The following is a 17,799-nucleotide window of genomic DNA, read 5'->3' as shown; positions in this document are numbered from 1 at the left end:
CTCTGGGCTCTACAATCCTGCGGGGCCGGGCTCCAGGTTCGGCCACACGGCTCAGCCAGGCAAATGCTGCCCTCCTGTGGCCGGGTGGGGGCCTCTCCCAGGCCGACACCAGGAGCAAAACCTGACTTAAGTTCTGACCTCACTGTTTGGGGTCGGCTTCAGACTGTGGGACAGAGGGTCAAGGTCCTGCACTGGGAGACGGGCAGGCCAGGGACATCTGTTATTTTTAAGTGAATTCATTTGCCTCGACAGGCTGGTGAAGCTGTGGAAATTTGGGTTAACGACTTAAGAACTGAAAAAAGGAAATTGCAGGAACCCTTCTTTCTCTCCAGCCAAAATTTGGGGTGGAGGATGCCAAATAAAATACAGAATGCCTGGTCAAGTTTGAATGTCATATAAACAATGAAAACTTTTTATTGTAAGTATGTCCCATGCCGTATTTAGGACATACTTATTTATACTAGGCATTTTTACTGTTTATCTGATATTCAAATTTAACTGGGCATCCTGTATTTTCATTTGCTAATCTTGACAACCCTACTGGGGTGTCTCTGCTCCAGATCCCTAGCCCTGAATGACCCAGGTCTGGGTGCAGCCCCCAGTGGCCAGGCACCAGGACGCTGAGCCCCATGGGAACTGGTGCTGTTCCTTGCTCCTAGGGGCCCTTTTCTGGGTCTTCCTGTCAAACTGGACCCAAGGAACGTTTGCCCACCCTCCCAGGCCCTGGACAGGCCAAGACAGGACTCTGATCCCCTTGCAACCGAAAAGCAAACCTCCTTTGCATGGCTCAAGTATATTTTCCTTAAAATGGAATAATACTTTTTAAAAGGTAGTCATTAACATTTTTATTTGGTTCACAGCCAAAAAGGTACGAAGGGTATTACAGTGAAGAATCTCTGTCCCTGCCACCCATCCAGGGGGAAGGGCCCAGAGGCCTGGGGGTAGGGGAGGAGGGCTGGAGGTCAGTGAAGAATTCCTAAGGGTCAGGCCTCTGTGGGGCCACACCCCTTTCCTTCCCTGGGCCCCTCCTCCCTCCTTCGGCGTCCCCTCCGATAGACACCACGAACCTGCGTTTCGCCCGTCTGCCACTCCTTTCGCCAGTCCGCTGCTATTTCAGGACAAGCTGAGCCAACCTCAAGTAATAACTTCCGCCTTCTGCAAAACCCACCAATCAGCACTTATCCATCAGCATACCTTACGTGCATAACTTCCTCCTCCCCAGACCTGAGTGAGAACTACAGACGGGAACGTTCTTCCCTGCCCCTCTATCTTTCAGGCACGCCCCTTTCACGTTCAGTAAACCCACCAATCAAAACTTACCTCTCAGTACCCCTCATTTGCATAAGAATTCACCAATAAGCTCCTACCCAAGGGGATAAATAACCAAGGCTGTACAGACTAGTGCCTGGAGGCAGTCACAGTAGGTTTCTCTAAAAGCGTGTATGTGGAGCACAGGCTCCAATATAACTCGAGACCCCTCTGCACGCTTCCAAAAATAAACCTGACTCTGCCTTTGAGCTCTTTCTCTCTTTCCTTTGTTTCTGTCCGACCCACTTCCGCACAGGGTTGTAGGCGGAGAATCTGGAGAAATCTCTTGGCCTTCGCTCCTCAGCTGTTAGTCTTTGTCATACCTTGTTACCAAACTCTCTCTGCCTGCAGTCCTCCTGCCGGTCCTGAGCGGTCCGTCTGGATTTAAGTCTTTGCTCTTCTCTCCAATGCCACGTCCATGTCCACAAACCCCTGAAAGAGTAGGGGCTTAGGTGTCCCTACTGGAATGGCCCTGCTCCTGTGAGACTTGGAACCCTCAAAGAAGAGGCCTGACAGCTGAGATACCAAGTATTGGCGGTTCTCTCCCATCCTAGAGCCGCCTATCTGGGTAAGTTGACTCTCCTTGAGTATGATCATCAGTTTGCTTTGTTTGGGTAGCCTGATTTACCCTGGAGCTTGGCTGTTTCTCCCTGTGGCTTTGTTCCAAGACCGCCCCTCCCCCCATACGTCCGTCAGCTTTTCATATTTTCACCTGTCTACCTGTCTCTGGAATGGGTCATGTGCAAACAACAGGTATCCTCTCTGGGTGCACCCGGGTCTCCCACTCAACTGTGGCTCCCCACAGCTTGGGTGAGGGTGGTTCAGGCCACTCTGCTCACTGCTCCTCCAGTCTAGGCTCAGTGTAGGGGCCAGTAAGCTCTCTGCAGAGGCGGAGCATTGATAGAATATCGCAACCCAAGAAGTTGGTGATATACTGAGCAAAAGTATAGGAGGAGATGGGGGGAGGAGATGAGAAGGGGGAAGGGAGGGGGAGCAAAAAATGGAGCTAAGGGGCTGACACAGAGCCAGGAAGAAGACTCAAGCGCTTCCACATGGCAGAATTATGTGGGGAGCCTTGCACCTTTCATGCCAGAGCTCTCTCTCCGTCCCTCTTACAGCCCTGGTGGCTCTCACCTCCTCTCCTGCTGTGGCGGGTCATGGTAAGTAGCGGGCAAACGAGGGGTGTTACCAAAGGCAAGTTCGTGTGCTGCTGCACCATGAGGCCAAACTGAAACATGGAAGTTTGGAGCAGAGAAAGATTTATTGCAGGGCTGAGTGAGAAGGACAGGGTGGCTCATGCCAAAAAAACCCCCAAACTCCCTGAAGGATTTCAGCAAAACATATTTAAGGGCCAGGTAAGGGAGAGGGGGTCACAGGGTACGTGATCAGCTAGTGCACACAGTTCTCTGATGGTTGATGTAGAGGTAACAGGGAGGTTAACACCATCAACCCCCATGCGCCAGAAGGTCTGGGGGCAATGCGCCCTTGATCATCAAATAGTTAATTTCTTCCCTTTGGTGGTGGTTTTAAGCATCTGAAAAATTCAGGAAATATACATGAGATACTATAATTTGGGTGCTTCAGAGAGGAGCTGCAGCAGAGGATATGGGGGAGGGGTCTGACCCTGGAAGTCCCCCCAGGGTCCTGCTCGGTTATAGGGGAGGTCACTGAGGGTCTCAAAACCACTGAGAAAGGTGCTTATCCCAACCGCCTGCAGAAAAAGGAAAGGAGCCTATCCTTCCCACACCCATGGACCAGCAGGGCATCTGCAGGAAAGATAGGGTTCTCAGTCTGGAGTAGAGGGGCTAGAACTAGGGAAAGCAGGGGGTGGAGAAAGGGAGGGGGCTAAAGGGAAGTGAAAAGGGAGGGAGGAGGGAAATGGAGGAGACTTGGGGTGGGGGGAGCGGGGAGGAGGAGCAAGAGGAAGTAAAACATGGAAGCTTTAAACCCTGAGGACTCTGGCCAAAATGTTAGATCTTCTTTTCTTTTTTTTTAAATTACTGTATTCTTTCTGTGAAAATAATATCTGCTCCCCATAAACAGTTTAAGCAGAAAAGTACGAAAAGAAAAAGCATTACCTAAAGTTTCATCATTCAAATATAACCATCTTTACCGTTTCTAGTACAGCATCCTAGACATAGTTCTGTGCTTTTTTACAGATAGAACGAGAGATAGAAATACTTTCATAAAAATGAGATCATGCCATATGTTTATTTTTTTTTTTTAGTGAAGATTTAATTTTACTTGATGCCAATTGAAGAAAATGAATCTGATGTGAAACTGGAGAAACTCTTGAACGTCACACACATTTCTTCTCCATTAAAGATATTTCAACCACCCCCCCCCCCCCCAGAAAAAGAAAAAAAACCCTCTTAAGTTTAAGAAAAGACACAGTGACATTTAGAGGTAAACATTCTTTGGTCTTAGGGAATTGGAGGAGAGTCTGACCCGTGGGCAGCCTTCTCACAGCATGAACGGGAGTGGAGTGGGCTGGTGCTCGCCCTTCCTGAAGTGCACTGCACCTGCTCCTGGGGTTGCTGACTGTCTGACCTGTCGCTGATGCGCTACCAGCACAATGATGGGAGCTGGGAGCGAGGCAGACAGCCATAGGTGCTAGGTGGCTGGCGAGGTATTTCAGCAGAGGGAGCCCAGGCACCGCAGCTTCTCTGTGCTGATGTGGTCTGAACTCACGTCAGTTTCCATCCCTCAGGGATGCTGGCCTGAGAGCCTGCATCTTTGTCTCTGAGGCTCCTGGGATATGGGGCTCCTTGTTCTGAATCCTTTCTGCAAGTGAGATCAACTTGATGCTGGAACAGCCTCTTGTGTTTCATAAGTTTGATTCACAAAATCTGAAACTCACCCTGGTAGTCTTATAGCATCACGATTTAAAAAAATTTATTAATCACATTTTTATGGTAGGCCGTAGTGATTGATTAATTCCTTGCTGAGAAATTGAGAACATTTCTCATTAGTATTTTGACATGCATTAAAATATGAATTAGAGAATCAATGAGTAGTTTTACACCGTCTAATTTCATCAAGTTTAAATTCTGTTTTGTAACAATAATTTACTTAGTTACTTAATACTCATTCTATATCTAATGTATGCACAGGTCACCACCAGTCCATTTATGTCAGTTTTTTCATTCCTGAGTTTTAAGTTTTTATTTACTTTTAACTGATGGAATTTTATTAACTAGTTTTTATTTTCCCTGAAAGACTTGTGGTTCCCATATTCTGAGTTCTTTTAATATTTGACGATGCCCTTTCCCTCTCTTTGTATGTTATTATAAAGATTAGATTTTTTCCTCCAGTTTTATTGAGATATAATTAACATACATCCCTGTATAACTTTAAGGTGTACTGCATAATGATTTGACTTACATACATCATAAATTATCACAATAAGTTTAGCGAACATACATCATCTCATATAGATACAAAAGAAGTAGAAACATTTTTTCTTGTGATGAGAACCCAGGATTTATTCTCTTAACTTTCATATATAACATACAGCAGTATTAATCATATTTATCATGTTGTACATTATATCCCTAGTACTTAAGTTTGTACCTTTTGACAGCCTTTATCCAATTCCCTCTCCCCTGGACCCTCTGCCTCTGGTTACCACAAATCTGATCTCTTTTTCTATGAGTTCATTTGTTTTTGAAGTATAATTGACCTCCAACACTATGTTAGTTCCTGTTACACAACACAGTGTTTTGGTATTACTACACATTTCAAAATGATCACCATGATAAGTCTAGTTATGATATGTCACCGTATAAAGATATTGCATGGTTATTGACTGTATTCCCCACACTGTACATTTCATACAAGTGACTCATTTATTTTGCAACTGGAAGTTTTTACCTCTTTGTTTTTAATTGAAGTATGGTTGATTTACAATGTTGTGTTAGTTTCTGGTGCATAGCATAGTGATTCAGTTATATATATTCGTTTTCATATTCTTTTTCATTATAGGTTATGCCAAGCTATTGAATATAGTTCCCTGTGCTACACAGTAGGTCCTTGTTTATCTGTTTTGTATCTAGTAGTTTGTATCTGCTAATCCCAAACTCCTAATTTATCCTTTCCCACTCCTTCCCCCGCGGTAACCATAAGTTTGTTTTCTATGTCTGTAAGTCTGTTTCTGTTTTGTAAATACATTCATTTGTGTCATTTTTTTAGAATCCACATATAAGTGATATCATGTGATGTCTGTCTTTCTCTAATTTAATTCACTTAGTATGATAATCTTTAGGTCCATCCATGTTGCTTCAAATGGCATTGTTTCATTTTTCCTGGCTGAGTAGTATTCCATTGTATAAATATACCACAACATCTTTATCCAGTCATCTGTTGATGGACATTTAGGTTGTCTCCATGTCTTGGCTACTGTAAACAGTGCTGCTGTGAACATTGGGGTGCATATATCTTTTTGAATTAGAGTTCCCTTCAGATATATGCCCAGGAATGGGATTGCTGGATCCCATGGTAAAGCTATTTTTAGTTTTTAAAGGATTCTCCATACTGTTTTCCATAGTGGCTGCACCAAATTACATTCCTACCAACAGTATAGGAGGGTTCTCTTTTCTTGACACCCTCTCCAGCATTATCTTTTGTGGATTTTTTAATGATGGGCATTCTGATCAGTGCGAGATCATACCTCATTGCAGTTTTGATTTGCATTTCTCTGATAATTAGCAATATTTAGTACCTTTTCACGTACCTATTGGCCACCATATATCTCCTAGAAGAGAACACAGGCAAAACATTCTCTGACATAAACCGTAGCAATGTTTTCCAAGTCAGTCTACCAAGGCAACAGAAATAAAACAACAACAACAAATAGAACCTAATTAAACTTATAAGCTTTTGCACAGCAAAGGAAACCATAAACAAAATGAAAAGACAACCTTCAGAATAGAAGAAAATATCTGCAAATGATGCAACTGACAAGGGCTTAACTTCCAGAATATACAAACCACTCATATAGCTCAATAACAACAAAAAACAACCCAATCAAAAATATGGGCAGGAGACCTAAACAGACATTTCTCCAATGAAGACATACAGATGGCTAATTCATTGTAAGTATACAGAAATGCAAGAGACTCCTGGGCTGGGGAGCCCAGTGAGGGGATCGGGTCACTCCCTCCTTGGGCAGAACCTCTGCAGTTACAATTGTCCTCCCCCTTGTGGATTACCCTCCTGGGGGTGTAGGTCTTGACGATACCAGATCTCTGCCCCCCTTCCCATCTCATTGTGGTTCCTTGTTTATGTCTTTAGTTGTAGATCTTTTCTGCTAGTCATCTGGTTTTGTTCATCAGTGGTTGCTCTGTAAATAGTTGTAATTTTGGTGTGCCTGTGTGAGCTCAGGGTCCTCCTACTCTGCCATCTTGGCCACTCCCCCCATGAAAGATTTCAAAGACTAGGTTTTGTTAGTTTACTTTGCCAAATTTTAATAATTTCTTCTTCATAAAAAGAACGCTTGTTTCTAATGATTACTTCCCCTTTTTATTATGAGAAAATATTTATATATAAAAAAGTAGAATACCCTCATGAGCCCATTAACTACCTTTAGAATTATTAACTTCTGCCTAGCATTTTTTCAGATACACCCCCATTCTATTTTTCCTCCCCTTCCAGAGTTTTTAAAATATAAATCAAGGGTATTCTTTTCTTTTAATTAAAACAATGTACAACATTTATCGAGTATTTACTGTGTTCTAGAATCTATCATTGTATATACATGTTATTGTATATATTGTACATAGCTTTTTCAATATCCAATAGCTATATTAGGTACATTTTATTAATATACCCATTTTATGGATATGAAACAAATTCTTACTGAAAAATGCACACAATTCATAGAGATAAATCTCAATAAATTTTTTCACAAAGTGAACATATCTTACAATCATCACCCAGATTAGTGATGGGAATGTTTACCTCCTGACTTTTTATTTGAATAAAAGATTGACTGGTTTTAATATTTTGGGGTCCACACTTAAAATTTTTTTTAATTTTGTATTATTTTTATTATTATTTTAATATAATAATGTTTTTTGGTTTATAAAAAAATTGTGATGATAGTACAGAGGGTTCCCCCATGCCCCACACCCAGATTTCTCTACTACTAACAATTTACATTAGTAAATTAGTAGCAAATAGTACACCTGTTACAATTAATGGACAGATATTCACACATTATTATTAACTAAAATCCATAGTTTAATCAGATTTCCTGGTTTTTGCCTACTATCCTTTTTCTCTCCCAGGACCCCATCCAGGACACCACATTATATTTAGTTGTCATGTCTCCTTAGGCTTTTTGGGAGGTCATCCAGGCAGTGTGTTGCTAGTTGACCCCTGAGCTGGACTCAGGCAGTCAGAGGCTCCTCACCCCGTCCCTGTCCTTGGAGTGTATGCTCTGCCTGCCATTCCCACCGTGGGAGCTGTTTCAAGGGCAGCCTTGACAGTGTAGGCTGCGAGTGGATGTCTTGTTGAGAACATCTGGTTGGAATACATGACTGAACCCCATTAAGGCCTCTATATAAACTTAAAGATTCTGGTGGGTGGGTGCAGAAATCTTGTCTGGCTGCCCAAGACAAGCCTGGCAAGTAAATTCCCTTGTTTATTAAACCTGCCACCTGCTAATCTGGAGTGAGCTGCCTCTTTCTTTTCTCCTTGCCCTTTGTGTACGGGCCAATTTGTGAAACAACAGGCTCCTCTTTTTTTAAATTTGCATTCTTTATATTGAAGTATAATCAGTTTACAATGTTGTGTCAATGTCTGGTGTACAGCATAATGTCATACACATACATACATATATTCATGTTCATATTCTTCTTCATTACAGTTACTACAAGATATTGAATATAGTTCCCTGTGCTCTACAGTATGAACTTGTTGTTTATCTATTTTATATATAGTACTTAGTATCTGGAAATCTCAAGCTCTCAATTTATCCCTTCCCACCCTCTTCCCCTCAGTAACTGTAAGTTTGCTCTCTATGCCTGTGAACAGGTTCCTCTTCTAGAACTTTTAAAAAAAGTTATTTTTTCTCCAGTTTCATTGAGATATAATTGACATACATCACTGTATAAGTTTAAGGTATACAGCATAATGGTTTGACTTAACATATATTGTGAAATGTTTACTGAAATCAGTTTAGTTCACATCCATCATCTCATATAGACACAATAAAAAGAAAAAAGAAAAAACATTTTCCTTGTGATGAGAACTATTAGGATCTACTCTTAACAACTGTCGTACAGGTCACATGGCCATGTCAACGATAGTCGTATTGTACCTTACAGCCCTCATACTTACTTACCTTGTAACTGGAAGTTTGTACCTTTTGATCACCTTCTTCATGGTCCACACTCTCTCCTTCAGAACTCGGTAGACATTTCTCTATTGTCTTCTAGCTTTGAGTGTTGCTGGTAGAGAAGTCTGATGCCTGTCTGATTTTAAAACAAATATTAAGTATTTCATATATATAAAATGAGTAGATTCTTAAGGGTACAAATCCGTGAATTTTGACATACATGTACGCCCATGCAAACATCACCCAAAATCTACATTTCCCGTTTCTTTTGAGAATTCCCTTAGGCCCCTTTCCAGTAACTACCACCTCCTCCCAGAGACAACTGTTGTTTTGATTTTGATCATCATAGACTAGTTTTTGCCTGTTCTGGAACTTTATATAAATGGAATCATACCTTTATGTAAATGGAATCTTGTGTCTGAATTTTTTCTCTCAATTTGTTTACCATCATGTTGTTCGTGTTGCTGTGAGAATCAGATCTTTATTCCTTTTTATTGCTGAGTAGTATTTCATTGTACAAACATGTCATAATTTAGCCATCCATTCTCCTGTTGATATATATTTTGGACTATTTCCAACTTTTGAAGCTTTTATAAATATATATACTGTGAACACCTCTGGGCATTTTTTTTTTTTTGTAGACATAGGTTTTCACTTGTCTCTGGTAAATACCTAAGAGTGGAACAGCTGAGTCATAGGGTCAGCATTTTTTTTAATCTTTATTAGAAATTGCCAAATATTTTACTCAAGTAATTGTATCATTTTACAGCAATGTATGAGAGTTCCAGATACTCACCTCCTTCTTGCCTCCTGTCAGTCCTTTTAACTCTAATGGATATGTAGTGGTATCTTACTGTGGTTTTAATTTGTATTTCTCTGGTGACTAATTATTCTAAACATCTCCTCATGTACTCCTTGGCTATTCATGTATCTTCTTTTCTGAGGTATTTGTTCAAGCCTTTTGCTCGGTCTTGTTGGGTTATTTATCTTTTAATATTGATTTGGAGGAGTTCTTTATATATCTAGGTGAGTCCTTTATCAGATAAATGCATTTTGAATCTTTCTCCTACCCTGTAGCTTTGCTTTTAATTATCTTGCTCTGTTAATGAGCAAAGACTTAAATTTGGCTGAAGTACAGTTTGTCAGTTTTTAAAAAATGGTTAGTGATTTTTATGTCCTGTCTAGGAATTCTGTGCTTGCTCAAGGTTTGTGAAAATTTTCTCCTGTTTTTTTTTGGTATACACTTTTTTTTTTAACGAGGTAAGATTAAGAGAACGTGAACTAACTAATTTTAAGGTAAACAATTCAGTGGCATTTAGTAAATTCACAGTGTTGCTCAACTTACACCTTTACCTAGTTCTGAAGCATTTTCATCACCTCCAAAAAAACCCCTGTTCCCATTAAACAGTTACTCCCCATTCCTCCCTTCTCTGGCCCTTGGCGAAACCACCAATCTACTTTCTGTCTGTATTTATTTACCTATCCTAGATATTGCATACAAATGGAACCATGCGATATGTGACTTTGTGTGTCTGGCTTCTTACACTTAGCGTGATATTTTTTATGTTTATCCATGTTGCATTAATAAATACTTCATTCTTCTTCATGGCTGAATGATATTCCATTGTCCATATATGCCACATTTTGCTTATTCATTTATCCACTGATGAACGTTTGAGTTGTTTCCACCTTTTGTTTGTTGTAAATAGTGTTGGTGTAAATGTTCATGTACCAGTATTTATTTGAGTACCTGTTCTCAATTCCCATGGTGTTTATGCCTGGGGTTTAAAAAGAGGATCATATGGAATTCTCTGTTTAACATTTTGAGGATCCACAGCTGAATCATTTTTACATTCCCATCAGCAACATATGAGAGTTCAGATTCCTTCACATTCTTATCCAATACTTGTTTTCTATTTTTTTTTAATAGTCATCCTAATGGGTGTGAAGTGGTATATGTCATTGTAGTTTTCTTTCTTTTCTGCACTTGCTTACTTTATAGGAAATCCTTCTATATCACCAGGTATGGCTCTTACCTAGTTAATGTTTTATTTTTACTAATTTTTATTTTTTATTTATTAATGTATTTATTTTACAATAGCATGTTTTTTAAATTGAAGTGTAGTTGTACAATATTATGTGTTACAGGTGTACATTACAGTAATTCACAATTTTTAAAGGTTATACTCCATTTATAGTTATAAAATATTGGCTATATTCCCCATCATTGTAGTTTTGATTTGCATTTCTCTCATGACTAATGGTATTGACCATCTTGTCATGTGCTTGTTGGCCATTTGCATAATTTCTTTGGAAAAATGTCTGTTCAAGTCCTTTGCCCATTTTTAAATTGGCTTGTTTGCATTTTTGTTGTTGAGTTGTAAAAGTCTTTTATATATTCTGGATACTAGACCCTTATCAGTTATATGCTTTGCAAATATTTTCTCCTATTTTGTAAGTTGTCTTTTTGCTTTCTTGACAATGTCCTTTGTCAAGAAAAGTTTTTAATTTTAACGAATAATTTATCTATTTTTGCTTTTGTTGCTCATGCTTTTGGTGTCATATCTAAGAATCCATTGCCAAATCCAAGCTCATAAAGATTTACCCCTTTGTCTTCTTATAAGAATTTTATGGCTTTAGCTTTTATATTTAGGTCGTTGAACCATTTTAATTTTTATATATGGTGGTAGAAGTCCCAGTTAATTTTTTGCATATGAATATCCAGGTGTCCCAGCACTATGTCTATCCTTATGTCAGTATCACATTGTTTTTATTACTGTAGTTTTATAGTAAGTTTTGAAACCAGAAACCGTGAGCCCTCCAAATTTGTTCTTTCTTTTTAGATTGTTTTGGCGCTTCAGGATTCATTGAAGTTTCATAAGAATTTGAAGATCTGGTTTTTCCTTTCTGTAAATAAGACTGTTGGAATTTTGATAGGAATTGCGTTGGATTCATAGACCACCTTGAAGAGTACAGTCATCCCTTGGTATCTGCGGGGGATTGGTTGCAAGACCTCCCCTAGATACCAAAATCCGCAGGTGCTCAAGTCCCTTGTAAAGTGGCAAAGTATATAGTCCACCTCCATATCCATGGATGTGGAAGCTGTGGATAGAGAGGGCCGACTGTATTGCCATCCTAACAAAAATTAAGTCCTCAAATCCATGAACACAAGATGTTTTCTCATTTGCATCTTTTATAATTTCTTTCAGCAATGCTTTGTAGTTTCCATGTACAAGTCTTTCGAGTCCTTGAGTAAATTGATTCCTAGATCTGTAACCAGGCAGGACTTAATGGGGCCTTCCTGGGACAGACCCCTCCCCCATATTCTCTGCTGCAGCTCCTCTGTGAAGTACCCAGATAATAGTATCTGATGCATATTTCCTGAGTTTTTCAGCTCCTAAAAACCACCACCACATGGAAGAAGTTAACAACTTGATGATTATGGGCAAGTAGCCCCCAGACCTTCCAGTGCCTTCCTGATCACCATCAATTAGAGAATTGTGCACAGCTGATCACAAACCCTGGGCTGCCCCTCCCTCAGCTAGCCTTTAGACATGCTCCGCTGAAACCATTCAGGGAGTTTGGGGGCGTGGGCGGGGGGTGGAGTTTGGGTTTGAGCCACTTTTTCTCCTGGCTCGGCCTGCAGTAAGCCTGTCTCTCCTCCAAACGCCCACGTTTCAGTTTGTTTGGTCTCCCTGCGTGTGGAGCACACGAACTTGTGTTCAGTAACAATTTTGGCCAAGCCAGCCAGGAGTCTGTCCCATGATGGGTCAGCCCTACCTGGGGCAGCCCTTCCCTGGGTCCCCAGCAGCTGCCGGACCTCACTTTGCTCCAGGGAACCGGGCACCTGACCGGCACCAGCCGCCGCCCCACGACATGAGGTTGTTTGGAGCCCAGAAACGTTCAGAGCTGAGGTCCGCATTCAGTGTCGCTTGGGGGTGAGTCACTCCAGCCTGTGCAGGGTGGGAATTCTCTCCACAGTCTGGGTCTGTTCTCTTTCAAGTGCTGGGTCACTCTGGAAGCCTCCATCTGGGAATGGAGTGGAATTTTGGGGCTACACCTTGTCTGGTCCTTTTTTGTGGGGCCATGTTTTTTTGTTTGTGTGTGTGTATCAGTACTTTGCATTGGCAGTTTGAGACGTCTTTGGTGGGCAATGGGCTTGCGTGTGATGGACGACACCAGGGTATCCCTCCCTAGTGTGTCGGTTGGGATTGTCCCTTTCTAGCTTGGTCTTTCAGCCTCATCTCAGAGGGCACTGGCTGGGGTTCGCCCCTTTTGGACTGATGAGGAATTGGTTGGGAAGCTCCCTTTCTGGGGCTAGGGAACTGTGATTCTGAGAGACTGTTTTGAATTGCTGTTTCCTGTTGTTTCCTTGAATATTTGACAACACCAACTATGAATAATTCTTATGGGTATTCAGAGCTCTGTTCCATCTTATAGTTCCCTGGGGTATTTTTGCAAAACTGGGAGATCTTTAGCTTTGCTCCTATAAATGGAAGAAAATGGTTGGCTTTTTTTTTTTTTTTTTTCAAACCAGAATCTTATCTTTAGAAATCAGAAACATAAAGGTGGGAAAGACTTACTTATTTGTGGGGGAAGATAATAAGGTTTTATTTATTTATTTTTTTAACGGAAGTACTAGGGAGCGAACCCAGGACCTTGTGCATGCTAGGCATGGGCTGTACCACTGAGCTATACCCGCTCCCTGGAAAATGATCGGCTTTTATCTTAGGGGTGTATGTGTGGCGTGTATCTCAGTACCTGAGTCCAAATCCTGTTATGTCTCCCTGGTTTTGCTGAAAGTGAGGCATGTCAATGTGAGGGAATGATGTATATCTATTATTGTTGGATTGTATAGGAAGTATTGTCAAATGAGTGATAAGCCGCCTCTGATTGTATGGTATGGATGGATGTTATTAGTGTGAACATTCTAGGAACTGCAGAGTTTCTGAAATTTGGATATTTCCTGGTACAACGCTATCAGTTGTGATTCTGGTTGTTATCTTGGAATGTTGTATGTCACAGTAACTTGATTAAGCTTCTTTGTCAAAAATATTGTTAATGAGATCTTTTCCCTTGCCTTTTTGGGGCTTTTGTCATTCAGACACTTAAACTGATGCTTAGCAGGACTGCTTTGTCTTGAGGAGGATTAGTAGAGGGGTGCATTTTGACAAGTGCAGGTTTCCTTTAAATCATGCCACTGAGCTGGGTAGGATATTTAAAAAGTCTAATGAAAACTCTGATTTTATGAAGCTGTTGGTAAGGAGAATTGGTTGCATGGGATTGAGTGGACTGATGAATATGGTTGTAATTTTTTGGTTTTGTCTGAAATATTGCTGGCTTTTAATCCTCATTTTTAAATTAAACTGTTTACCAAATGTCTGTCTCCCTATCAATATTGAAGGTTACTGTTTTACTTGTAACCACACTGTTGCCCCCAATGTTTAGGATAGAAAGAGAATTCTCTAATGGAGTTGTCACAGAGTATAACTAGTCAAGATGTATAACAATACTCGCTTTAAGTCTATTGCTAAAAGCACATGTACCATAGAATACTATTGAGTCATAAAGAATGAAATAGTGCCATTTGCAGCAACATGGTTGGATCTAGAGATATCATACTAAGAGAAGTCAGGCAGAGAAACACAATTATCACTTATATGTGGAATTTAAAAAAAATGAAACAAATGAACTCATTTATAAGACAGAAACAGACTCACAGACATAGAAAAGAAATTTACGGTTCCCAAAGCAGAATTGGGGTGGAGGGAGGGATAAATTAGGAGTTTGGGATTAACAGATACAAACTTCTATATACAAAATAGGCAAACAATAAGGACCTATTGTATAGCACAAGGAACTATATTCAATAGCTTATAATAACCTATAATGAACAAGAATATTGAAAAGAACATATGTATGTATAACTGAGTCACTATGCTATACACCAGAAACTAACACAACATTGTAAATCAACTATACTTTAAAAAAACAAACAAAAAAGCATATGTACAATGCTTGTGTAACAATTGGCTGTAAGTGATAAAATGTATGGCCTATAAAGGGTTTCCCCATTAATATACCTCTGAGCCTGTTCTCCATGTCTGATGAGTTTCCCCCCAGTGTGGATAACTAGGCAAATACAAAGGAGGCCTAGCACCAGGGACATGATCTGAACCTGATGTGGGAAAACAGATGGGGGGCGTGAGGAGGACCGTGTCCCAGGTCTCAGTTTAATCCCTGGGACGTGCCCCGCCAAGTGTGGGTCCTTGACCTCGCGCAGGAAAGAATTCAAGTGCGAGCCACCGTTGAGTAACGGTAGATTTATTTAGAGAGATACATACTGCATAGAGAGTGAGGCAAGAGGTGCGGGAATTAGGTGCTCAGGTTAAAGTAAAAGTCGGTACACGCTCCACAGACAGAGTGCGGGCCACCTCCAAAGAGAAGGGAGCAAAAAAAGGGCCACTGGGCTTGGTGTTGCCTGTTTTTATGACTCAGTAGTTTCACAAAGGTACTGGTGGGATCATTCCAACTGCCCTGGGGAAGGGGCTGGGATTCCCAGGGATCGGGCCACCACCCATTCTTTGGCAGTTTGCGGTTAGCTTTGGGGCTGTCATGGCGCCTGCGGGCATGTTATTTATCACTGTTACAATGAGCATATAATGAAGCTCAAGGTCTACTAGAAGTCAAACCTCTTAATCCTCAAGGCCAACTGGGAGTTGAATCTTCCACCATTTTGGTGTTAAATTGCTGTCATTCCTTAAGTGGCTGTGCCCTGACCCCTTCCCTCCTGCCTCAAACCTGGGGCAAGAGCCACCACTCCAGCATTAAGGAATAGATATTCTGATCATCAGCTTTCTATTGAAAGATTTGCAATCAGAATGATGCAAAATGATGGAAGAACCATGTATTGAAGTATGGGAAATCATTCTGGCTTCTACATGGTTTAACTTAAACTTTACTGACCAAAGCAGCCTGTTTTCTGGCCTTCTGGACATGCATTGTACATCTGCTTTGGCCTTGAAGAGGGGAATGCATTTGAAAGTCTAAATGGAGTAGCTGTGGTCCATTCCCCAAACCGAGGTGGGACTACACCCATTTCAGCAGGAATTTTCCAATAAACTTCCAGGAAGTTTATTGCCCTCTTCCCTGAAAGATTTGGGGAAAGATGAAACAGGATTGGAAATTAAAACCGAGTTCCTCTGCCAAGTTTATGATTAACCTTTCTATCCGAAACATTATCCTCCTTCTTGTCCAACACCTGTTCTCAAGAGTGTGGCGTATCAAGGAAAAGGGGAGAAATTGTAGTGGAGCAGGACCCTATGAGGCCTTCCCAGGTCAGACCCCTCCCCCATATCCTCTGCTGTAGCTCCTCTCTGAAGTACTCAGATAATAGTATCTGATGTATATTTCCTGAGTTTTTCAGATGCTAATAACCACCACCAAATGGGAGAAATTAACTACTTGATTGGTCATCATGAGCGTGTAACCCCCAGCCCTTCTGGTGCCTAAGAGCTGATCACCATCAACCAATCAGAGACTTGTGCACAGCTGATCACATGCCCAAGGCTGCCCCCCCCCCCCACCTGGTCTTTAAAAATGCTTTGCTGAAATCCTTCAGGGAGTTTGGGGGTTTTTGAGCAATAGCTACTGGTTCTCCTTCCTCTGCCCTGCAATAAACCCTTCTTTGCTGCAGACTACAACATTTCAGTATTGTTTGGCCTCCCTGCGCCTCAGGCACATGAAGTTGCCTTTGGTACAAGATGTATTATTCTTTTTGATACTATTGTGAATTATGGAATTATTTTCTCAATTTTCTTTAAAGACTGTTGCCAAAAAAAGAAAGATTGTTCATTGCTGGCGTATAATACATAGCTAGTTTTTGTGTGTTGGTCTTATGTTTGCAACTTTGCTGCATTCATTTATTAGCTTTAATAGTTTTTATTATTTTTTAAAATTTTTAATAGGTTTTTTAAAAAATTACTTGGAATGTTCTATATGTGGGATCAAGTCATCTGCAAACAGAGATAATTTTACTCTTTGCTTTCTGATTTGGATGCTTTTAATTTTGTTTTTCTTGCCTAATTGCTGGTTAGAATTTCACTACAGTGTTGAAAAACAGTGAAAGTGGGCATCCTTGTCAGGTTCTTAACTCTGAGGGGGCTGCTCTCAGTCTTTTAAGTGTGAGGTTAGCTGGCATTTTTTCATAAGTGCTCTTCATGTGGAGGATCTTCCATTTGGCTTTCTGAGTGTTTTTATAAACCTGAAATGATGTTGGATTTTGTCCAAAGCTTTTAATGCATCAATTGAGAGGGTCGTGTGATTTCCCCTCTCCCCTACCACTTTGTTCTACTAATGTGCTACATTACTTTGAATGGATTTTTGCATGTTGAACCTTAAATCCTGGGGGTAAGTCTTACTTTGTCGTGGTGTGCAGTTCTTTTAATATGCTGTAGGATCTGCCTTATTAATGTCTGTTGAGGATTTTTGCATCTATGTTCATAAGGGATATTGTTGGGCCCACTGATGTCCTTCAAAGTCCAATGACCCCCATTTCTGGGCTCTCAGATGTCTGCCTGTGATGTCTCAACAGATAAAGTACATTCTTTACTGCCCATGTTTCCTCTAACAAACTAACAGCCCTAGGGTAAGGCTCAGGCTGGCTTGTTTCAGCCCACCTTATCAGAGTAAAACCCCACTGCCTGAAAGGTGACCCTAAACCTCTTACCTCACCTACAACCAATCAGAGACTTGTGAACAAGCAGATCAGGCACCTTATGACCTGACCTTAGAAACCACCCCGACAACCTGCCCTCGGTGCTCCCATGGGCGCCCCTCGCCTCTATGGCCTGCGATCGCCTGTGACAGGCAGTGTACCCTAATACACTCCCGCTATACTTATATTTAACCTCCGATGAACTCTCACCAACCCGCCTTACCGGCCCGCCCCGTTGTGCCCACAACAGATACTGAGATGCAGTTTTCTGTCATCATGATGTCCCTGTCTGGTTTTGATTGGAGGGTAATACTGGTCTTATGGAATGATTAAGGAAACGTTTTCTCCTCTTATGTTTTCCAAAAGGATTGGCATTCATTCTTCAGATGTTTGTTTAGAATTCAGTAGCAGAGCCACCTGACCTAAATTTTTCTTG

The 17,799-nt window shown here is 41.0% G+C and overlaps 1 long non-coding RNA gene across 3 annotated transcripts in view; it reads left to right on the top strand.

Annotated features, from left to right (window-relative positions):
• Positions 1–768: 768 nt before the first annotated feature.
• The window catches only part of LOC116657138, a 50,269-nt gene continuing 33,238 nt past the window's right edge, over positions 769–17,799 (top strand). Inside the window, exon 1 of one of the 3 annotated variants that reach the window (XR_004312146.1) lies at positions 769–1,876. This is a non-coding gene — a long non-coding RNA (uncharacterized LOC116657138). Of the gene's footprint in view, positions 1,877–11,188; positions 12,586–17,799 lie in introns of those variants that run through there. The other 2 variants (XR_004312147.1, XR_004312148.1) reach the window with 2 other exon arrangements.

The sequence above is a fragment of the Camelus ferus genome, chromosome 17 (assembly GCF_009834535.1).
Source record: "Camelus ferus isolate YT-003-E chromosome 17, BCGSAC_Cfer_1.0, whole genome shotgun sequence".
Taxonomy (NCBI): Eukaryota; Metazoa; Chordata; class Mammalia; order Artiodactyla; family Camelidae; genus Camelus; species Camelus ferus.
Note: the sequence above shows the minus strand (reverse complement) of the source record. Positions and strands in the feature narration are given on the sequence as shown.